This window comes from Lagenorhynchus albirostris, chromosome 7 (assembly GCF_949774975.1).
Source record: "Lagenorhynchus albirostris chromosome 7, mLagAlb1.1, whole genome shotgun sequence".
In the NCBI taxonomy this organism is placed as follows: Eukaryota; Metazoa; Chordata; class Mammalia; order Artiodactyla; family Delphinidae; genus Lagenorhynchus; species Lagenorhynchus albirostris.
In genome coordinates this window covers 70894273-70919142 of record NC_083101.1, presented here as the reverse complement: position 1 = coordinate 70919142, position 24870 = coordinate 70894273, and positions in this window count along the sequence as shown.

Below are 24870 nucleotides of genomic sequence, written 5' to 3'. Positions count from 1 at the left end.
AAGCTGATCTCCAGTGAAAGAGAAGGGAGACATCCCAGAGAGAGAAGCAGAAGCAAGAGCTGGAGAGAGAGTCCCCAGTAGTGTTTGACCAGTTCTTTCAGTTTTTCTGGAAATCCATCTGCATCCCTGAAGTTCCCATGGTTTGATTGTTTAGTTCTTCATGGCATTCCTTGAATCAGCATTTCTCATTTTACCTAAATGAGTTCAAGATGAGTTCAGTCATCTGCAACTAAGAGAGATGTGACTCACCCAATGGAGAAATTTCATTCCATTTTTCCTTGAAAACATTTATCATCGTGTAGTGGGAAAAACTTCTAGCAAAGAAACTCATTCAAGTGTCTCCAGGATGCTGATGATTCAGCAGGGCTTACATTTTGATTCCTTTCATGTCACCAACTGCCACACTCACTTGGTTGTTTTTGCTCACCACACCAAATACTCCTTCCCAAATGCTTTGCACATATAAAAAAACTTTTAAGTTATTATTGCTGTCTTGATTATAGCAGCCTGTATTCTGTCAGTGTCACATCATAAACATTTATTAGACACGTGTCTCCCTTATCTAGTACATCTACTTTTGAATATCTTTAGCTGACACTGAACTTAAATGTTTACAGGTGTTAACATATTGCTAAAGAAATTTGGCAAGCCCACAGAGAAAGAGAGAGAGAGAGCATTATTCCACAGTAAAAACCTGCTTTTCTTTTCATTTTTATTCATATTCTTAAGGGAAAGATACTATAATAATTTTATGTCAAATATATATGGATAATATGAAATTATATTTTTACATTTTGACAACTGACCACTTGTAAAGAAGAGATAAGGGTGCCAAGTATAATCTCATTCATTTGTGATTGGTTGGTTTCACAAATAGAATCATAATAGGTGCTTTAGAAAACATGGAAATAATGAGAGGCATTAGTTAGATTGAACTTTGTTGAGTCCCTGCTTTTTGCACAAGTGATTTTAAATTCTCGAAGGCCTCTTTTCTAAAATGGGGATCCATGGAGTGTTGTGGTTAAGGATGCAAACTCTAACAACAGATTTCTGGTTCAGACTTTGTCCTCACCACTCTGACCTTAAATGAGTTGTTCTGGGCCTTGGTTTTCCAGTGTATCCTAAGATAGACAGACACATGCACATATACACACATACATACATATGTATGTATATATGTACTTACATACACCAGGCATGTATAAGAATATTCAAGGCCACATTGTTTGTAATGCCAAAAAAAAAATAAAATGTAAACAACTCAAATACCCACCAAGAGTAGAATAAATTATTGTAGCAATCATCCAGTGGAATGTTATTCAACAGTAACAGTGAATATATCTACACACATCAATAATGATGAGTCTCAAAATAATATATTGAAAAACCAGTAAATTCTAGAAGAATTCATTCTATAGGAGTCCATTTCCATCAAGTTCTAAAACAAGAACAACTAAACCATGTATTATCTATGGATACATACAAGGATGGAAAACTAAAGAAAACAAGGTAATGGTTTACACGAAATTTAGGATAGTGGTTACTTTTAGAGGTAAGAGGGGAATGTGATTGGAGAGGGCACACAGGGACATCTAAGGACTGTTAAAGTTATATTTCTTAAACTGAAAAATGTATATTGGGTATTTGCTTTCTAATTCTTCTACAAACTGTACATCATATATATTTTATGCACATATATATGATAATTTCAAAACAAAAATAATGATTATAAAAACTACCACATTTTTGAGAGAACTAAGTAAGATTATAGACGTTTAGCAACAGTGTCTAGCATATAGTAAGCTCTCAATAAGTGATACAAGCCATAATGATGATCTTATGACATGGAGATGTTTGTACCACTTAGAAGAAGAAAATACCAAAAACTATGTCTTCATCTGTCTACACTATTGTATTCCAAAATGCCTGAAAATCTATGTTAGAACCACAGTCCTCTTAGACAATGAAACCTGATAGCTTTCAACCTTCACTAACCCAAGGGATTGTACCAGAGAGATTCTTAGATTCTCAGCCACAGATAAGCATTCTATTTGGTTAAGTATCCGGCACCCAGTGGATATCTATACTGATGAATGTGAAGTGTTTAGTTACCTGATATCAGAGAATTAATCCCAACCTTTAAAGAAAAAAATGATAGATTAATACCTGCATCTTAGTTTAGGATCAAGTCTTGAACTTAAGCTATTCTAACTAGGGTCTAGTCACAGAATAATAGAATCATAGAATTAGTAAAAGCACCTTGACCATCATCTCATTCAATTATTTATTGTACAGCTGAAGAAGCTGAAGCTCAGGGAGGTTAGTTAACTTCTTCAAGGTCAACAATGAGTTTGTGACACAGTCAGAACTAGAACACAAGTTAGGATGGAAGCTGCAGAAAATGTTCTACCATTGGTGTTCACCAGACTAAATAGAAGGAAAGATGGAAGGAGGATGGGAATAGAAGGGAAAGTAAGTGAGATCAGAAACAGCCAGTTCCTTTCAAAGGAGCATAGGAACTAAAATCTACTGAAGCTTCTCTAGGATACAGGCCTTCACACCACTTTTGAGGTAACACCCCTGAATGAACTCCTTTTGAGCCAAATTCCTGGAAAGAAGGCAGACTCAGCCCATTCTGATAGCAGATAACATACGCAATTTCAGAGAAGTCTGGCACCTTCAAACCTACCCTTGTCTCCATCACCTGCAACAAATCCATTTGATGGGCATACAGTACAATACTTGCTCTTACTTGATTTTTCTGCTCTTGAATCATGTTTATCCCTAACCAATCAACAATCTAAGGCTAGCTTTATATTTATTTTCTTCAGTAAGTACTCACAGGAAACCTATTAGAGATAAAGGCTCTGTACTGGACACCAGAAATTTGATGAAAAGTATTTACTCATTGTGCTGCAATGAACATTGTCGAATCTAAAAAAAAAAAATGCTACTGAAGAACGTAGGGGCAGGACAGGAATAAAGACACAGACGTAGAGGATGGATTTGAGGACACGGGGAGGGGGAAGGGTAAGCTGGGACAAAGTGAGAGAGTGGCATGGACATATATACACTACCAAATGTAAAATAGTTAGCTAGTGGGAAGCAGCTGCATAGCACAGGGAGATCAGCTCAGTGCTTTGTGACCACCTAGAGGGGTGGGATAGGGAGGGTGGGACGGAGGCTCAAGAGGGAGGGGATATGGGGATATGTGTATACATATAGCTGATTCACTTTGTTATACAGCAGAAACAAATACAACATTGTAAAGCAATTATAGACCAATAAAGATGTTAAAAAAAAAAAGTATTTACTCAAACTCCATTTACCTTGTCCAATCAGGGAGACAGTGATTTATTCAAAAGAAAAATAGACCAACCAGAAGTAACTCTGTGCAGACTAACCCCCAATCTTTATATCGTAAGGACAATTAAATAAAAGCTCATAAAGAATCTTGCTTGCTTCAGGACCTTATCAGCTTGAGCCAGCTGATAGGGAAAGTAGGTCTTATGGTTGAACTCTTGAACCAGGAAAGGATCAGTCCAAAGTTTCTGTCAGGTGACGTGACCTACCGAAGTATTCCCATTCCTTGGCTTATCTTTATGACTGATGAATGATTGCCTCTTATTTGCTCTATATGTTTGGAAAATGTGGGTAAATTGCTGAAGCTGTCCCAAGCAAGAGGTTTTCTTCTGGGACAAAAGAAAAATAATCCCCTAAATACAAGGTTTAATTAATGGAAAAGTAGCTTTTGTCTGATGTTTGATGGTTTGGGAACTTTTTTTGAAACAAGCAAAAAGACCTCAAAGCAGAAACCAAACCCTTCTCTAACTTTTATATTCTAATCTCTTGCCACTTTACAGGGCTCGTAGTAGCATACATAACATACTTTCATAACAAGAAAGTCTGACCTCATCAGTTTGCTCATTACCATTCACCAATTTAATGTTTCATTGGAAATTCCCGTTTAGGGGAAGTTTCTGAATCATAAAATAGTTCTTTTTTTGTTGTTGTTCTTTATAAGTAAAAATCATTGACGTATAATCGAAGTACAGTGGATGATTTCTCGAAAGGAATAATTCAGTGGGCAAAGCCAAGTTTAAGCCTCCCTGATTATTAAGGGAAGCTAGATTTGAGATTGTAAAGCAGGAGTGTGACCAAACTGTGTGAGCATCCAGTGACCTCATGCACTGGTACAGCTGAACTAGCTTACACCTTCAGAGACTGACAGTGAATGGCAGAGTTAATAACTATCTATTAAATGACCAAGCAATGTGCATAGACACGTGTTCAAACAATGAGAATAATCGTCTCTCTTCAGGTGATTTATTGTCTGAAACACTGAGTTAAATGGAGCGTCCACTATATCTAAATGCACCAGTCAGTGGACAAAAACTGTTCAAAATTTCAACCTCCATTATCCATTGAGAGAGGCAGTAATTTATTCAAAACGTAGCATCAGAATAAAGTTACTTTTCAGAAATTAATCCTATTATACAGGAAACAGAGGAGGACAAACATAGAAGGTCTAAACAAGTAAATAACAGTAAATATATCTATCACAAAAGATCACAACAATGTTTTTTCATCTCAGAAATTATTCTAATTTAAAGAAAATAATTTGAAAAGACAGATATTTTCATGCAGAAAAACTAGGTTTAAGGGGTTGTCTGTTGGTTTCTTCGCTTATTTTAGTTAACGTTTTCATCGAGGGCCAGTTTATTTCTCAGACCTTGACCCAGCAATAGATTAAAGTCCATAATCAGAAAAGTGGAATGCCTTATCTAATGACACATATTCTTTCTCTGTCCTTCAAAGCACATATTGTCCCTCCAAAGGAAATTCACATGAAACTAAATGACACAGCCAATAGGTACCTCGTTTGGAGATCCCCCTGGCTTCCTGAAGACCACATCACAGCACCAGTCAGCATCCTTTATAAGAACCAGCAGATTGCATGTGTAGTTACAGTGCTGGGTAGAGGAAGTAAGGACAGGAGAAAGCAGCCTTAGGTCATCCTCCCAAGGCCCCTGATGTGGAAGGAACAATTACCTCGTACACACAAACGATCATTGTAATCCCCAGTACAAGGGTTTAGGGTGTGGGAAAGGAAACTCGGCATGGAATTTGAAAGCTAGAATTGCAAGGTGAGAGATCTGAGAGCTTCAAGAGGAGTCTGTTTTGTTTGTTTTCAGTCTAGACTGAGAGTAGAAGGACTTAGGAAATATGCTTTAGGTTAGAAGGCACCCGGGGGGTTGTTTTCTTTCTCTACTTAGAGCCTTGAGTAATAATGCACATGCCAGTGCCTGCACTCAGAGCTGACAAATGATGACAGAAATTCCCTCTTTCTTTCCACGTCCAATCAAAAATCAAGGATGACTGCCACTACCTTCTTAGGACCTCCTCCACTTCTTATGTCTCCCACACTACTTATATCTTCATTATTTCAGATGTCTCAAAATTTCTCACCTGGACTAGAGCAATCATCTCCTAACTACTCTCCCCGCTGCCAGCCCCTGATCTGTTTTCCACACTGATTTCTACAGAACAAGTTTGACCATAGGACTGACCAGTTTAAAATTTTTTAGTACCTTCCAATAGCCTTCAGGTTAAAATCCAAGCTATCCTAGAACAGGCTTTGATAACGCAATCACCGTGACTCATATCCTGTCTTTGCTACTTACCAACTTAGGAAAGTTTCTTAACCTCTTTGATCCTGAATATCTTCATCTATAAAACGGTATAACAATAGTCCTTCTCCATAGGTTTGCTGTGAAGTTTCAATGAGATACTTCTTTGAAAGAGCTTAGCACTGTGCCTAGTTTTCAGTAACTTTTGACTATTAGTGCTATTATGGTTTCGCCAACTTGCTGTTAGCTGTGAAAGCCCTTCCACAACTTGGCCCACTCTCCCTCTGCAGTTATCTGTCTTGCTACTAGCCCATCAATAATCACAGGTCTTATGAAGTACCTACTGTGTGCCAGTCCTCAGTGCCAAAGAATTTACATATATTCTTTAACCATTAGCAATTCTATAAGATCAGTACTAGCTTCCTCATTTTACAGATAAGAAAACTGAGACACAAAAAAATAGTTAAGCAACTTGGCCAAAGTAATCCAGCTAATAAGTGGTGAAGCCCATAGTTGAAATCAAAGCCCATCATACTCCAACTCTGTTTTTTCATGACTAACTATGTTGCCTTTACCGTACTTTATTTCCCAAAAAATTATGCAACAGTATTTCTGGTCCCTATATGCTTTTCCAGAACCTTGCTACTTCTCCATTAAGAGGTAGAATCTGTGTCCCCTCCACTTGAACCTGGGCAGGACATTTTGACTGCCTCAACTAATTGAGTCTGACATAAGTCAGGCTATGTAATTTCTGAGGCTAGGTCATAGACTGCCTTCTATCTGGCAGTCTCTTTTGGAGTATGCACTATTAGAGGCCTAAGCTTCCATGTAAGTTCAGCTCCCTGAAGCTGCCATGCCTGAGACACCACGTGAAGAGATCACGTAAAGACAGAAATGCTTGAAAAGCCCCAGTTGTTCAGTCATACTTGAAGCAGGCCCAGCAGTCACTGCATAGAATATAAAGGGGCTGTCCCCACCAAGCCCTGACCAAATTACAGATCTGTGAACTAAATAAATGATCATGATTATTTAAGCCACTAAGTTTGGGAATGTTTTGTTATGCACCAATAAAAAACCAGATCACCCACAGAAACCTCCAGCACTGTTTAATCACTTTCATTTCCCCTGACAACACACCTCCCATGGCCTTCAAATATGCAGCTACCTCTGCCTACAAATCACCACCAGCCCCTAATGCCCCAGCCAGCACCAATACCCTCACTTAGAGAGTTATTTTGCTTTCAAGGGTCACTGTAGGTAATTTTTGTTGTAGTTTTAGTCATCTTTAATCATTGTTGCAGTTTTAGTCATCTTTCCCCAAATCTGGGAGTGTGTGGTTAAGGACCCAAACTTCAAGTCAAAGTGTCTCGGCTTAATTTTTTTTTTTTTTTTTTTTTTTTTTTTACTGCTTCCAGGTTGTAGGACTTAATCTCTTCAACCTCGGTTTCTCCAAAAGGGAGTAATAGCCAAACCCCTATCTTGGTATTGTAGGGGTTCATTTATAGCTCCGAGCAAAGTTCCTGGTATTTAATTAGAGTTCAGTACATATTGCTGTTATTACAGCACTAATTATATTTCATTGCAATTATCTATTTCTTTCTCTGTTTCCTCTTCCGAACAAGAACAGTGTATCCTCATGCTTGCCACCTGGGATATGCAAAAGAAACATTTTTATTAATTGAATAAATGTATGAACAAATGAACAAACAAATGGATGAATGAATGAATGAATGAATGAATAAGTATGTATAACCTAGCCTCCCTTTCAACTCTTTTTGTCCAGCATGTAGGAGAGGAAAGATGATAGAGATCTCCAGTCCTATGGGAAGCAGTCATAGTGTGCTGGCTGCATGCTTTTCTTCAGGTCCAATTCTTCTCTCTTTTCCTAGTGGTGCTGTAGTACCACAGCCATGCAGAGAGCATGCTCACTTGGTCAAGTGAAACTTTTTACTCTTGAAAATCCAAACCAGATGGCAGGACTGTAAGGAAAGCCAGTGCCAAAATCTCAGATGGCCTCCAACTACAGATTCTCTTTCCTCTTCTAACCATTTTATAGCATGCCATCCAGATACCTGACCTTGCCAAGTAAAACCAGTTAATCTTTTACAATGTCAGTCCCTTTTATGGACTCCACGATATGCCAATGCCATGTGGTGGCAATGCTGTGGAAGGGACTCTGCTCTTCCTGACAAGCAGGTTTGTGCTGCACTAAGCAGATAATTCACCTCTTGCCTCGTGCGTGATATTTCCCCACTGATTTCTACTCAACAGAGAAAAGTTGAGAGAAATTACTAAACAGCAACACAAACTTGATTAATAAGATGAGATATTCTACACTTAATTTTCATTTTCACCATAGAATTTATATATATACATATTTATACCTAAAATTCTCATTATAACAGCTAATAAAAATCTAGATATGCTGGCTGAGTTCCAATAACTGCCATTGGAACTCAGTGCTATCTAAGGATATCAATGTCATTCCAGTGCATCTCAATTTTAATACCCCAAAAACCCCAAAGCACCAGTGAGTCCTTCAGTATGCCCTCTTGCCTCAGCATAAAAGAAAAAGTTTAAATAATTTTTTAAATGATTAAAATCCAGGGTGCTGGCTCTCTATAGTTCTAAATTGCTTTAAAAGTGAATGTGGAGTTTATCTTATTATTGTAGATTCTATGCTGCTTATGAGTTTAATCATTTCTGCATTCTTTCTCTGGAAGGAGCTATTCGAAGGCTGCATAATGCTGAGGGTTAGAAAGATTTTTGAGGCGTGGCACCATCTTCTCTGATTGGGCAGCAGATCTCGAACGATGTGGGCCTTTTGCCGTTGACTCACCAGAGGGCAGCAGCTTTGCAGCTTGATGTCAGCAGGCAAGAATGTCAGCTACTTCTCTCTGCCAGCCGCTCCCCGCAGCCCCCAGCAGTAGCCCAGAATTAAGCAAAGCTGTTTGGGTTAGCCTCTGACCAGCCTCCAGGGCTTCTCGCTGCCCTGGTTACCATGCTCCAGCAAAGAAAATCCCCACCAGATCTCCGCAGGGGAACGCTAAACTCTTCCAGCTATGTGTCTCTGGGGATACCAATATAATTGCCCAGTTAAGGTTTGGATTCTGGGGAGACCGAGTGTGGTTTTCCAGGCACCCCTCTTTAACACACACACATACACACACACACACACACACACACACACACACACACACACACACACAACACACAAGTTTTCTCTAGAAGGGAAACACCAGAATGCAGAAAGAAATCTGTAGACAGGCACTAGAAAAATTTCTAGATTCTAGATGGATTATGTGCCGTTTGTACTCCTCACATGTAATCTGCCTCAATTTTCCGCACATTTCTGACTGTTCCAGCTGAAGCCTCAGATGAGAGCTAGAACTATCCCTGCAGCCCCTTCTATCCTAACTTTCCATGATGTCAAGAAAATAGACCACTAGGAGCTTTCTGAGAGGATTGGCTTTCTGGTGCTCATGAGGCAGAGTTGCCTGCCCCCCAGTAGCTAGTCTCTGAGTACCTATTTTTATTTGTTACATAGTTTCACATCTCCTCTCCCACCATCTTTCCACTGAGCAGAAAAGAGAGTCTTAGTTGTCAGTTAATTAAAATGTTCATATTTGTTTTACCTTTTAGATGATTCTTGTAGTTTTAGGCAACTGAAAGTTTACACAGATGGTAGCTTATATACCTAGTTAAGATAATCATTGCCAAGGTCAAGCAACCAATTAAACCAGTACAGTTAAGCCAAGGTGAAATTGATGAATCACAGAAACTTAGTGTCTCCTAATGCAACTTGCTAAAATGTGGGGACCCCAGATTTAAGGCTGTTTGATTCGCTTGTTACACTAAGACCTGAGTCAGAAATGCTCTCTATGGTCTTGTCCTCATTCCATTTCTCTATCCTGATGGATGACACCAGCCTCAACTCCCTATTCTGTTTGAATGTCCTCCAGGATCCTCTAGTTTGGTTACTGTAGTGGGCTAAATCATGATCCCTAAAAAGAAATGTCCATGTCCTAATCCCCAGAACCTGGGAATATGAGCTTATTTGGAAAAAGTTAAGATATGGAGATGAGATCATCCTGGGTGATCCAGGTGGTCCTTAATCCAATGACAACTATCCTTGTAAGAAACATACGGAGGAGAGACACAGGGAGATGAGGACAGGTCCTATAAAGATGGAGGCAGAGGTGGAGTGATGCAGCCACAAGCCAAGAAACTCCTGGAGCCACAAGAAGCTGGAAGAGGCGAGGAATGGATTCTCCTCTAGAGCCTCTGCTGGCAGCACAGCCCCTGACGACATCTTTGATTTCAGAATTTTTGCCTCCAGGACTGTGAATACATTTCTGTTGTCTTAAAGGAGCCAAGTTTGTGGTAATTTGTTACAGCAGCCATAGAAAACATTTACAAATGCAAATGCCTTATAGGAATCATACAAGTAATGAAATGAGCAAGCAGTCTAGGTAGGGAAATTCTAGTTTTAGCAGCCCATAGAACTTTCATCTCAAAGCAGGGAAACAACAGAGAGTGCAAGCAGTCTATAGCAAGAGTGAGAACAAACATCCTAGCTGAAAGAAGTACACATCACTCAGACCCATCCAGTTGGTACTGTGTGAAAACGAGCCCAGTATGGCCAGATCTTCCCATTTTTATTGCATTTTTATTTTCAACCTCCTGCATTTTAAGTGTTGGTTCAAAAATCAAACAGGCAAACTGCACTCTGTTGGCCCAACCAAATATGCTTGAGGTCTGAATTATGACCACAAGTGGCCAGTTGCAGCCTCTGGAGCCACTGACCCTTCTAACAGTATTTAAGGCATGTGCCACAGACCATTCACAACAGAACTAAGAACAGGACCTTTTTTCCCTCCTACTTAACCCGGTCTGCCAGCCTAGGCCACCTACATTCGAAATCTCTCCCACCCTTGATATAGGCAGAGAAATTTTTGGACACTTGATCATTTAGAATCTAGAAGGGGTGTGTGTGTGTGTGTGTGTGTGTGTGTGTGTGAGAGAGAGAGAGAGAGAGAGAAAGAGAGAGAGAGATTTGAAGAGGATTAGGGGTAGAGACTCTGCAATACAATGTGTGATTACTTTTTTTTTTATTGGAGTATAGTTGCTTTACAATGTTGTGTTAGTTTCTACTATACAGCAAAGTGGATCAGCTATATGTATACACATATCCGTCTTTTTTGGATTTCACCACAGAGCATTGAGTAGAGTTCCCTGTGCTATACAGTAGAGAACGACTGCATGATTACTTTAGGAGGAAAAATAAAAGAAAAAAATTATTCATCAGAGGGAATTCAGAATCAAAAGCCATTTTTGGTGGTTATTTTATCACAGAGCATTAAAATATATTTTACTAAAAGGATTGGTATTTAAGTCAGATAAAACATAAGATAAAACTGAGATATAATTTAATATTGACACAGCCTCTGTATTTAGTTTGTTAAAAGTTGCTACTTCTATGATCATTTATCACATCTTAGAGCTACCTACTTCCTAATTCCAGACAGTAAGTGTCCTCTGGAGCACTACAAAGTAAGACAAAACTAGATTGAATTTTTCAGTCTGACTATGAAGATAGTTATGAGCTTTGGAAGCACTACAAAAATGAAAGTAATGCAAAAATTTATATTGTAACTCTCGTTGAGTCTGCAGTGAGGAAAGAGTTGTGATCAGTTTTCAAAATGACCCCTGTGTTTTCATGGAAATACTCTGAAAATAAGCAGGGGAAATTTTTGAAGGGTCCCTCTAAAAGGTAGAGGAATTTAAGATTTTCAGGAAAGGATAGAGAAATGAGTCTCCTTATCGGTGGACAAGGATCCTTAGTCAAAGTTAAGGATACAAAGAACTCTAACAACACAATAAGAAGAAGACAAACAACCCAATTTTAAAATGAGCAAAAGATTTAAATGGACATTTCACAAAACAAGATGTATATAAATGGCCTACAAGCATGTGAAAATGTTCTTAATATCATTAGTCGTTAGGGAAATGCAAATCAAACCCATAATGAGGTATCACTTCACACCCACTAGGATCATGTCTCTCAAAAGACAGACACTGCCAAGTAATGACAAGGATGCTAAGAAGCTGGAAACCTCATATATTGTTGGTGAGGATGTAAAATGATACAGCCACCTTGGAAAACAATTTGATAGTTTCTTAAAGTTAAATATTGATTTTCCATTCAACACAACAATTCTACTCCTAGGTGTCTACCCAAGCGAAATGAAACACTTTCACACAAAGACTTGAACATGAATGTTCAAAACAGCTTCGTTAATAATAGCCAAAATGCAGAAACAACCAAAACGTCCATCTACTGGTGAATGGATAGACAAAATGTGGTATATCCATACAATAGCATGTTATTCAGCCGTAAAAAAGAATGAAGTCCATCTGAAATATGTGATAACATTTATAAAACTAAAAAACATTATACTAAGTGAAAAAAGCAGGACACAGAACACTGCATATTATATGATTCCACTTATAGGAAATGTCCAAAAGAGGTAAAGCCTTAAAAACAGACATTAGTGGTTGCCTGGGGCTGGGGTGGGAATGAGGATTAACTAAATGGACATGAGGATGAAAATGTTCTAAAACTATTGTGGAAATTGTTACACCAGTTGTTTTTTTTAAACAACTTTATTGAAGTATAACTTATATACCATGAATTCAGCCATTTTAAGTGCACAATCCAATGCTTTCTAATAAAAAAAAAATTTTAAATTAAAAAAAAGCTAGAGAATCATTAAAAGAATAAAACATGACATATAAAACATTTTCTCTCCTTTATCTCATTACCCAATCTATCAACAAATTCATCAATTTCTCCTACCAAACACCTCCTTTTTTTTAATATTTAAGGGCATAATACATGTAGTTCAAAATATATGTACAAAATGCAACACAGTGGAAATTTTTTCTTCTGTTCTCCCTCAGCCACCCAATGTCTCTCCCTGGAAGCAATCAACGTTATCAGTTTCTTGTGTATCATTCTAGAGACAGTTTATACATCTTCAGAAATATATATATGTGTGTGTATATTCTACCTCCCAACGCGCGCACACACACACACACACACACACCTACTTTTTTTTTTTTTTTTTTTTTTTTTTTGTGGTACACGGGCCTCTCACTGTTGTGGCCTCTCCCGTTGCAGAGCACAGGCTCCGGACGCGCAGGCCCAGCGGCCATGGCTCACGGGCCCAGCTGCTCTGCGGCATGTGGGAACCTTCCGGACCAGGGCACGAACCCGTGTCCCCTGCATCGGCAGGCGGACTCCCAACCACTGCGCCACCAGGGAAGCCCATACCCCTACCTTTTATTCCACAACTTGTAGTATTCTGCACATTTCTTTTTTTACTTAATAATCAATACCATATCAAAATCTAAATATCACTCAAATCTTTTCCCTCTTTACTATCCCACTACCAGGAAACTGGGTTGGACCCTCAGTACCTCTTGCCTGGACCATTATATTGGGTTGGCCAAAAACTTCGTTTGGGTTTTCTGTAAGATGTTACAGAAACACCTGAACAAACTTTTTGGCCAACCCAGTATTTCATCTAATTTGAGATTCTGTCAGTTATAAGACACATTGGTATTCGGGAGCCATTAAGAGAGAAAATAATACTGCCAATTAAATTATGACATACTGTTGATTGTAAGATGCATCCCAATTTCAGAAAATATGTTTAAAATACATATATATGCATCTAGAAACAGTAAAATTTGATATAACATCCTCCCAACCAGTTCTCCAACATCATACCTGGCTCCCTTTCAACTCATAGTCTCTAGATAAACAACAAGGATTTATTATATAGCACAGAGAACTATATTCAATATCTTGTAATAAACTATAATGGAAAATATAAATATTTTCCATATTTATATTTCCCCCCCAAAATATAAATATATACTTATATATGTGTATAACTGAATCACTTTGCTGTACACCTGAAACTAACACCATATGGTAAATCAATTATACTTCAATTTTTTTTAAATGATCAATTTATAGTCTCCTTTCAGAGTGATCTTTCTAAGCTCTAGGTTTAATCTTTTCACTCCTTTATTAAAAATTCTTTATGGTCTTCCATCGCTACAGGATGAAGTTCAAGTATCTTAGTGTGACTTACAAGACCCTTTCGTTTTCTGGCCTCATTTCTCTCCACTATTCTATGCTCTAGACATGCCCAACTATTGACTCTTCCTCAAAAATGTAGTGCTCTTTCAAAACCTTGTGCTTTTGTATGTGTTGTTTGCCCCGCCTGGATTACGCTTGACCCTCTTTCCTCCTAGCTAAATACCATGTGTCCTCCAAGACTCATCTCTGGGAAAACTGCCATGAACTTCCCCAGCTCAGTTAAATGTTCTTTCTGTGATGCCACCCTCTGTGCTTAATTCCATCAAAAGCACTTTCTGCCCAGTATTAGGCTTCATTGTTTCCTTGTCTGTCTTCACTATTCTTGTTTTTCTCAAGTCACAAGGGATTGCCACAGTGCCTAGTCCATGGTAAGCATTTAACACATATTTATTGAATAGTTGTGTACTTTGGCCCCTGGATAATCATCACATCTGCAATAATGAAGGTGTGGTCAGCTCAATATAGGGGAAAGTACACTGGGTCTGAAGTCAGAAAATGCCAGTTATGGGTTGTGACACTTCTAACTCTCTGACCTTAGCTTGGTCAGTTAATGTTTCCAAGGCTTGGTTTCCTCATCTAAAAACATGAACACTATTAGCCGCCTAGAAGGACTGCTGAAGGGATTAAATGAAGGTAGCATCTGAAGGCACTGGCACAGAGATGGTGCTCTCAACATAGCAACTTTCATTAGAGTGACTGGAACAGTCCATGCTATTGAACAGATATGATATACCCTGAGGGACTTCCCTGGTAGTCCAGTGGGTAAGACTCCACACTCCCAATGCAGGGGACCCGGCTTCGATTCCCTGGTTGGGGTACTGGATCCCGCATGTATGCCGCAACTAAGAGTCCACATGCTGCAACTAAGAAGCCCACATGCCGCAACTAAAGATCCCGCATGCTTCAATGAAGGTCCCGTGTGCTGCAACTAAGACCCGACACAGCCTAAATAAATAAATTAATTAATTAATATTAAATATATATATAACCTGAAAGCAAACACACCACTAACGTGTTGTAATACTGCATGGACTTTTATCATTACCTCCAAACCCTGTAGGTAATTACATTTAATAGTTTCTTTTAGATCCTTCCCATGTTTTATTTTTAACACAAGTACAAGCACTTATAACTACATATTATATTCCCTTCTTTTTGACACAAAACGGACCATGTTTTTAATATATGTGTATATATACACATACACACACACACACACACACACACACACACACACACACACGCTGTTCTGAATGTTGCTTTTTTCACTCAATAACTAAAGGGGCATTTTGACCTTCTAAGTTTGCCCAGAAGAATTCCAATCAAGTAGACAAGTATGTTGAAAAAGGGACTTTACTAATTCCTCACATCACAATTCTGAACTATAATCAAAAGATTAAAGCTTTGACTCACAACCTCAACTCCTTCTAAAGGGAACCACAAAGAGACTGCATGACTAAAACAGTGAAGGACCGACCACGGGCAAAGAAATCGCAACCAGGCTGAAAGATCTGCAAAGGTTTCAGTATCTTGCCTGGAAATCAGAAGAAATCTGCAAACAGCAGACTAGTAAGTCTTCAGCACTATTGTGTCCTACTGGTTTTTCATCAATGACTGATATGTTCCCTACAGAGCCTTCCATTTTAAATGAAAAGATTACTTTCAGAATTGCAAAAATGTTCCATTTTAGGGCCGTGGCTCAGATACAGAGCAAGATCTGCATTTTTTTAAGGCTAAGTCTGTTTAGAAATCGAGAGCTGGTAGTATAAGGAGGTAGTTCGGGCTTTATAACTAGTTCTTTCAGGAGGTTTGTTCATCACATAAATGATAAGGTTATAAGTACAAGGTTATTAAAAGTTTGCCAAATGTGGATATTAGAATAATAGACCATTTCGTTGGCAAGTTTAATTGCGGCCCGGATTACCCACGTCCTCTCTCCTTTTCTCTGATTTTTTTCTCAGGCATCCATCACCTGAGTTGGTGACCTGAAGTCCTTAAACTCTCATATGAATGGCCCCAGTTTAATCACTGTGCTGTCCACTCCCAAGTCCCTGTCTGCCCACTGCCATTACTGAAGCTATCCACATGGGCAAGAAAACAGAGATGTCCAATGAGTCAGTCAGTAGAAACAGCAGATTCACCATCTCATGCCCAGTAAATTACTGTCACTCTGACCCCAGCTGTCATGTATACACAATGCAGAAAATTTAGCAGGAAGATTAAGAATGAGCTGGGGAAGAGCACAGAAACTCCTGATGGTCTTAGATGGGGCTGGGAGCACAAGATTGTGTCTGACCACATAAGCCAAGAGAAGTGGAAGCCTGAGTCAGTTCTCTACACTGTACCAGCCACAAACACTGCCAACCCAGCAGGCAAAGAAAAATAAATTCAGGGAGCTATGGGAGCCAGCAAGCAAAGGCACCGAATCTAACAAGGGGGCAGGGCGAGTAGGGAGGGTTATTAGAGCAATCAGGTAAAGCCCATTAACAGCCGATTTCTCAACAAACCATAAAGATACTGATGCAGTATATTTACTATTTGGTGCTTGAGCCAGAATAGTAGAATAGTCTGATGAATGAGCTAGAGATGGCCAGATGGAGAAGGGCAGAGGTCACAAAACACAGAAAAACTTTAAGGCTCTAAGTCTTGAAATAACAGGGCATTTTAATAACTCCAGATAGTTCCCTGTGAATGGATGGAAGAAGGGGGAGACAGGGCCAGCATCATGGTGAGAGATGAGATGAGGCTGGAGAAATGGCCAGAGGCAGATGATGAAGGATCATGTGAGGTCACACTAAAGATCTTGGATTTCAACCTGAAGGCATGACTGTGAACCACTGCAGGATTTTAAACAGGGAATAACAAGATCAGATTTAAGTTTTGGGAAAGTCAGTCATAGCATGTAGATCATGGATTTGAGTGCTGCTTCCATAGCACCCACTATACTATATTGTAATAGGCATTCATCTGTCTCCACACTAGTCTGTAACCTCAATAAGAGCAGAAAGCATGTCTGCTTTCTCATTATTACATCTCCAGTACCTAGTATAATGCCTAGCACACAGTTAGCTATGGATGGATGGATGGAAGGATGGATGGATGGATGGACGGATGGTGGGTTCTAATCTCATTCATCTTTTTTTAAAAAAATTGAAGTATAGTTGATTTACAATGTTGTGTTAATTTCTGCTGTACAGCAAAGTGATTCAGTTATATATACACATTCTTGTTTTATGTATATTCTTTTCCATTATGGTTTGTCACGAGATATTGAATAGAGTTCACTGTGCTGTACAGTAGGACCTTGTTGTCTATCCATTCTATATATAATAGTTTGCACTGCTAACCCCAACTTCCCACTCCATCCCTCCCCCCTCCCCCTCCCCCTTGGCAAGCACAAGTCTGTTCTCTATGTCTGTGAGTCCATTTCTATTTCATAGATAAGTTCATTTGTGATTTCTTCCTGTCGTCCCACCTGTCATGTCTGCAGATTGAAGAGTCCTAAGTCTGATGAGGCATGCTCATAATCATCTTTTTTTAAAATTTTCCCTTCAGATCTTACCTTTATCTAAACTATCCTGTAAGAAGCTTACAAAGGCCAAAACCATACAGTATTCTAGGGACAAACATAAGCTTCCTACCATTATACAAATGAAGGGTAATATATTTTTGTCTAATTTTCAAAATTTTTCCAGTGATGATCATGATTTTGTTGGCTTTTGAAGTAAAAGCAATAGATCAAATCAGAGTCTTTACAATGACCACTCAGTCTCTTTTTCATAAACAAGAGCTCAAAGCCCAGTGCAGTTTCCCCTGCCAAGTGTCTCTTCTCTTAATTGTGATCATGGCCACCTACCACTCTCTGCAAGGGTTTCTTCCAACCCTGGTTACCCTGGTCCTGTTCAACAAGTTATGGTGTATCTGGAAGAAAAAAAAAAAAAAACTAGAAACAACTGATTCTCTTTTTGTTTTCCCTAAATTAGCCATTTTCCATTTTGCCATCTAATTTCCACTGTCAAGATTTAATAATTATTATTATACTTGTAGAGTGCTAGATTTATATGAGGCACTGTTCTAAGTGATTCTCATTATATACATATACTCATTTAATCCTCACAAAATCCCTATGACATCCATATCAATATTGTCCCTGTTTTACAAATGAAGAACTTGAGGCACAGGGAAATTGAGTTGTTTGTCAATAACACGTATTCCAAAACTGATATATGACAGAGTAGATATTTGAACCTATGCAATCTGACTCTAATGTACAGCCGGTGTTCGGTGGAGAAGGAGGGATAGAGAAAAGACAAAGAGTTTTATCTGAGCCCGTCCACTATTAGCAGAGACTCTGGGTGAATTTGCTGAGTCTCAGTTTTGACATCTGTACTGTGAAGATAGTAATAGATACCTCACGGTTTGTTGAGAGTAATAAATATAACCATGCATGTAAAATATCTGGATGATGGAAAGTGCTTAACAAATGTCATTTCTCTCTTGCCTCCACCCGGTTAGTTCTGTCTTTAGGTTATCACAACCATTTGAAAGCCACTGTTAGAAACCATACAGTTTATTTCCCAGCCCTGTCCTGTACCAACTGTATGAACTGTAGCCCCCATTTCCTTTACTTTAACCTGGTAATCATAAAACCCATTGTAAGATTAAATGAGATCATGTTCGAAAGGCAATTAACACAGTGCCTGGCATATGGTAAATGCTCAGTAAATGATAGCAGCTATAATGATGGTGATGATAAGCAACAGGAGGGGATTAGTAAGAATTATGGTGATGATATCTCCAGCTCAATTCTCTCTCTTCACAAAAAAAAAAAAAAAAACACAAAAAAACAAACCTGCCATCTGCCCTCCAGGACTATAAGAAATAGAAAAGCTTGACTCTGTTACTTCCTTGAGGTAGAGAAATTACTTGAGTCCCCAGAGACTATCCTCAAGCACAACTGTCTCAACCTTCTAGTGCCTAAAATCATTTGGGACATTTATTAAAATTTCAGATAGCAGGGAGCCACCCAGTAATTCTGGTCAATAGGAAAGTCATGGGGTCCCAAGACCCAGAGATCTACACTTTGAACCAGCTCTCAAGTGACTTTGAGTTGGTAGCCCTGGGATCACACTAAAAAACACCATCCTGGGGGCTTCCCTGGTGGCGCAGTGGTTGAGAGTCCGCCTGCCAATGCAGGGGACACGGGTTCGTGCCCCGGTCCGGGAAGATCCCACATGCCACGGAGCGGCTGGGCCCGTGAGCCATGGCCGCTGAGCCTGCGCGTCCGGAGCCTGTGTTCCGCAACGGGAGAGGCCACAACAGTGAGAGGCCCGCGTACCGCAAAAAAGTAAATAAAACAAAAAAAACACCATCCTGGGATTAAATCAGCATATTTATTGCCTTGAACCAAGATTATTTCTAAGAATCTAAGTGAAATTTTTAATGAGATTTAAGATTGGTTGTTACTTTAAGGGGATTATTTATTGGGAAATATTTATCACTGGTTGCCAACTCAAAGTATTTGTTCAAATATCTCACAGTTTTATTCTTGAGAATAAAATAAATAACAAGACACTCCTTTGATAAATATATATATGTACATATATATATATACACATAGATTGCTATATATACATATGTAAGCATCGATGTCAGCAGTTTGAAATACCCTTAAAGGAACTTGCAGTCTACTTTCACGATCTCATACAGCCTAGTCATAAATTTCAGTCCCTGCTAGTCAGATGGTGTCATCAAATATTTATCTATTGTTACTTGAAGGATAATGAATTTGTGTTTCCTGTAACTCTGAAAGGGTTAGCCTTGTTTTATTCAAACTATATTACTCACACACTCATCAAGAATGTTTTGATGCACTTCTCAAAGTTCACCCAGTGAACATTTCCAGTACTAGTAAAGAAAAGTTATGCATGGATAGTGCCACCTTATAGATTAAGAAACTGAGAGGGGAGAGTTTACATTTTCACAGACCACAGAGAAAGGCAACATGATAAATTAACTGTCATCAAACTGATTCTGTGCTCAAGTCACTAGAGCATGTCTGCCATCACCTAATTTGGTCAGCCTTGGTTGGCTTTGGAGAAAAAGAATTTTCAAAGAAAAAAAATAACATTTTCATAATATTTTACTTATGGCCTTTGTTACAGCTTCCACAGTATTGTTAAGAAGTTAAATCTAAAATTCTTCCAGAGACAGAATTAAGCTCGCAACCCAGTGAAGCAGATAAATTCATCTTTACCGATCTTAAAAAATTTTTTTGAGACATTTGATATTTTTAGATGTCTCTGACCAAGTGTTAAGTAAACTAAAAACTAAAGGAAAATTGCAAGTGGTTCTTAATATTGTATAAATCAAGTAACTTGAAGATAATGAGCAACTCACCTTTTACAAGGTTTTTTAGTATTTTTCTAACATCTGTTATGTAAAGAATTGTATCAGGTGAACATCACCAATTAGATCTCCTCTTCAAGATCAAATACTTTAAATCCATTTTTTGTAATGTTTGGAAGGAACGTGTTTTAATTGAATCATTTACAAATTTAAAAAATTAACCATTAGCTCAATCTAATACCAAATTTAGAGAAAAAAATTAAAAAGCTTAATTTGTGATTTCATAACCCATTAAAATTTGGTCCAAAAACTATTCTAGGTTTTATTACATAGTTAATGTCTTAGTCCTACTGCTGAATGTTTTTAATATTATCATTTGAAATTAGAGATTAAAATGGTTCATTTCATCTTGCTACTCATCCTGTGCCTTTTAAAGGTAGAGCTATTTGGCTGGAAAAAAAAGGAGGGGGTGTTTTTAAGGACTGCTGGGCCATCATAAATTAGAATCCTGAGAGATCTTTGCAGATCTTACACTGAGTTGACAGTGTAAGAAACAGGTGCCTGTTAGGTTTCTCTTTGCTTTGACAAGCAGGTGTGTGGTTTGCTGCTTTTGCTGATCCATCCAGACACTCAAGTTTAGACAAAGGCAATCCAAAGTTTCTGTCTTTTTTGTTTATTTTACCTAAGTAACTCTTATGAACTCCACCCAGGCTTGGGAGTCTGCTTGCCCGGGGATAATTTTACTAGGTACATTCAGTGGTATTTCAAACTTCAGAAGGATGACTTTGTAGAGTTGGCTGATACTCTTTTATAGAACCTGGCCTCGTCTCTCGAAACCTCCTGGAAGGCAATACCAGTGTAACCTATGTCTATTCAAAGTAGATGTTTAAGGGAGAGTAAGTCTCCAGTTTAGTGCATTTAAATTAACCTACTACTCTTACTCATTCTTAGACATATTCAGAAAACCATGTTTTGCTCTCAGCCGCAATTTGTATTGAACTGAGTCACATGGTGGGCTGTAGGAGAACGTGTGTAAAATATATAGAATGCTGGTTCTTAGTCTAAGGTCTGTGGACCTTCTGATTGTCTGTGAAAATTGTGTGTGTGTGTGTGTGCGTACAGTTGTGCATTTTCCTGAGTAGAAGTACCATAGTTGTCCAAAAATTCTCAATGCAGCAACTGATTCCAAAAGGTAAAAAAACATTGACATGGAGAGAATAATAAATGACTACTTGTCTTTGCTTTACTATCAAGTATAATAAAACATTGCAACATTGGCTTCTTATGACCTTTCATAATCACAACAAAGGCTGATTCTTAGGTCTTTTTTCCTCTCCTCAAGGTTACTGTGAGCCTTTCTGCAGGAGGTATTGCTCAGTGTGCCAGGCCCTTGAAAGCTATCTGGCAAGTCAGTTTTAGGGGCAATCAGAGCACTGGTGGCATACCAGACGATTTTAGAAGGCACCGGCATGACATTTAGATAAATTCAGCTAGTAATAGATATCTCCCTTGACATTCTTTTTTAGTTCTTCCGGTTATGGCAAAGAAATAGTACCAGTTGGCATAGGGATTATTTTACCACTTCAGGAACCCTCCCTAGTGTCTCCTTTCAACAGAAATAGCAGGCCTCCAGCTCAGTCTTCACAGGAAACTATATCTGGCAAGAATTTAATAACATTACTCAGTTCATGGTATTTCTTTTTATGATTATCTTCTATTTAAGGCAAATAATACTGGTTTTCAATTTTAGTTAATAAGAAAGTTTATTTTTAAATAGATGTATTTAATACTAAAAAGAAGGAACAACTTAAAGAAAAATATTTTTATTAGTATAGATGACACAAGGATATGACAAAATCATAAAACTGGGATGTAAATAATAGAAATTTGAGAAATACCAGACTAAACAATTGCTAATCAAGTCATGCTTTTATTTTTAGAGAGATTGACAATCTTTTAGAAAATTCAATCTATTTAGAATAAATCTTATAACCAGCAATAGCAATTTCTAGTAAGCGTTTCTGAAAAATAAGTAAAAATTGTGAGAGATGCCTTTAACATTAATTACCTAGGATGCTTTTAAATGCTTGTAATAGAAAACATGACTAAAAGTATCTTCAACAATAAGGACTGATTTCTAATAGTTCCAGCATAGATTCAGTCAGTGACTCAGTGACATCAAGGATCGAGGTTCTTGCCATATTTTCCTCTGCCATTCTTAGCATGTCAGTTTTGTCCTCATATTCGTTTTCTCATGATCTCAAGAGAGCTTCCATGGCACCAGTCATCGTCCAACAATGACCAGATTCAGGAAAGTATGAACCTTTTGTCCATTTGCAGAGCAAAGGAAACCTAAAAGTTCCATTACTTGCCTTCACATTTCTCAAGCAAGATTGCCCCTGTATAAAATCAAACATTAGCAAGAAGAAAAGGAATTACACCAGGATTGCCTTAACCTAATCCTCATTCACCCACTGAGGCTAAGGAGGTATCAATAAAGAACATGGGCCTAATAACTGAACAGTATTGGGGTTCTCTTGGCAAGGAATTATGAGGGGAATGTCTGTTGGGTATTCAATCCACATTGTTTGCCATGAGCTTGCATTAACACAAGACTTTAACAAGTTGGGACATGCAGAAAGTCTAAGGATTAATATTGGAGAAAACTCTTATTTCAGTGTCACAAGTAATAGAAACCTGGGCCAAATAGACAAAATACACACAGAAGATGGAAGCTAACAGTTTTTTTTAAGGGTCCAAATAGAGTAAACTCTCAAAAAAATTTTATCTCAGGGGTTTAAAAAACATTGATTGGTTGATAATCCTTCTCCCCTATTCTACCTGCCTCAGCTACTGTGAGCAGGAAAGGCCTGCAAGGGCAATCTCAGACCAATTTTAAAACTGGTTGTTGTTATTGTTTTTAAGAATTTGATATTTTTAAAAAGCTGCAGAGCAGACATCATGGGGAAAAAAAAGAACATTATTGGGCTTTGTTAGACATTTTTATTTTTTTAAATTTTAACTTACATGTGGAATATGTGGAGGGGCACCTTTATCTCACCTGTGCATAGGTCTTGTCTGTGTTTTAATCTGGCCCTGACAGATAGCTTTAGCTCCAGTAAATGAGATGGTCTATAAACCTCTCTCGAGTTACTAGTGTTATAAATGCTTTCTAAGCATAATTCTTGGCTTTATTCCCCAGTCCAGAATGAATGGAATCAAATAAATGACTGAATTTGGATCTGGTCGCAGACATGAGGAGACAGGAAATGGCCATTCAACAAATATTGAAATATTGATTGAGCACCAAAAGGGTGCCAAGTTCTTTGTATTTATTTTGATTTTCATCCCAACAATAACTCTATAATACAGACATTTTTAACTCCAATTTTCAAGATATAAAATTGAGGGCCAAATAAAGGGAGTGATTTCTTAGAGTTTACAAAACTGGTAAATACGGAACAAAGATCTGAACTTGGGTCTTTCTGATCCCAAATCCCGTGTTCTTTGCGTTGAACTCTCCCGCCTCCTGAGGGTCTTCACAACCAAATACCGAAGGACAAAATCAAGAGGTTATGAAATGAGATCAAAGGTACAAGCTAAGATGTGGAAGAACAGAAAAACAAGAGTCAATACCAAATCTAGGCACAAACAGATATTTCACAACTACTATGTGCCGAGTGTAGAATAGAAAAGACGTTGGTATACCTGTCTAGACAGGATGGACAAGGGGAAGTAGGTCAAGAATCAATAGTGACTCCAAGATATGTGCTCTGAGATCTAAAGGGAGGGGCTTTTTATATGTTCCTTGGTGTGGGGTTAGAACAGGGAGTAGGTGTGGCTGGGACTTGGGGATAAACAGGCACACCTGGGCAATAGGAATGCAATTGGCTGGGTGGGGCTAGGGAAAACAAACTTGACGGTAAGTTTGCCTTTTCACAGCTAGGTGAGTTTTCCCTTACCTTATGCTTACCTGGATCTGGGGGCAAATTCTAGCTACCTAACTCTTAATTAACTGACAGACCTTTTCTCCTTGATCATAGCCCAAATAGTTCCATATTTTACATACGGGTAGAAGTTATTTTTATCTTGAATTTTAGTAACCAGAGTTTATTGGGGATTATTAAAGCTCTAATAGTGTTACCTTATTTGAGTTCCCTATGAAAAAATAATTGCTCAATTAGCATTTCTTCTGTTTCCATTCCAAAAAAGCTGGGCTATTGTCACCTGAGTTGTCATCTAGGTGTAGTGTTATCTTAGATATCTATCACTTGAAGGTTAAATACCATTATTATGTTTGTTGGCCCAGATGATATACCACACAGTTTCAGCTGTATGACTCATCTTGTGGAAAAGAATGTAATTTCTTTTAGTGTATCAACTCTAACCTGCCAATCTTCATAATGGCCTGCATATTTTTAACCAGGCCTTCTCATACTTACCAGTGCTACCAAGAAGACGTGGCAGTTGTCTGTATTTATCCAAATCTAAAGAATAACAATGTTAGTGCTGAGACATATTTTCAACTTGAGCTTACCAAGAGCCCATTTTAATTTCAACCCAAATCTGAATATACAACACAAAGTTGGGAAAATCCTGGAAGGCCAAACCATGCAACAGAATTTCCTGAGCCATAAAACCAATACTATACCCCTCCTCACCCCCTTTCTCTGAGAGTACAGAAAATGTAAACTACTCCATGTGCTATTAGACAAAGTT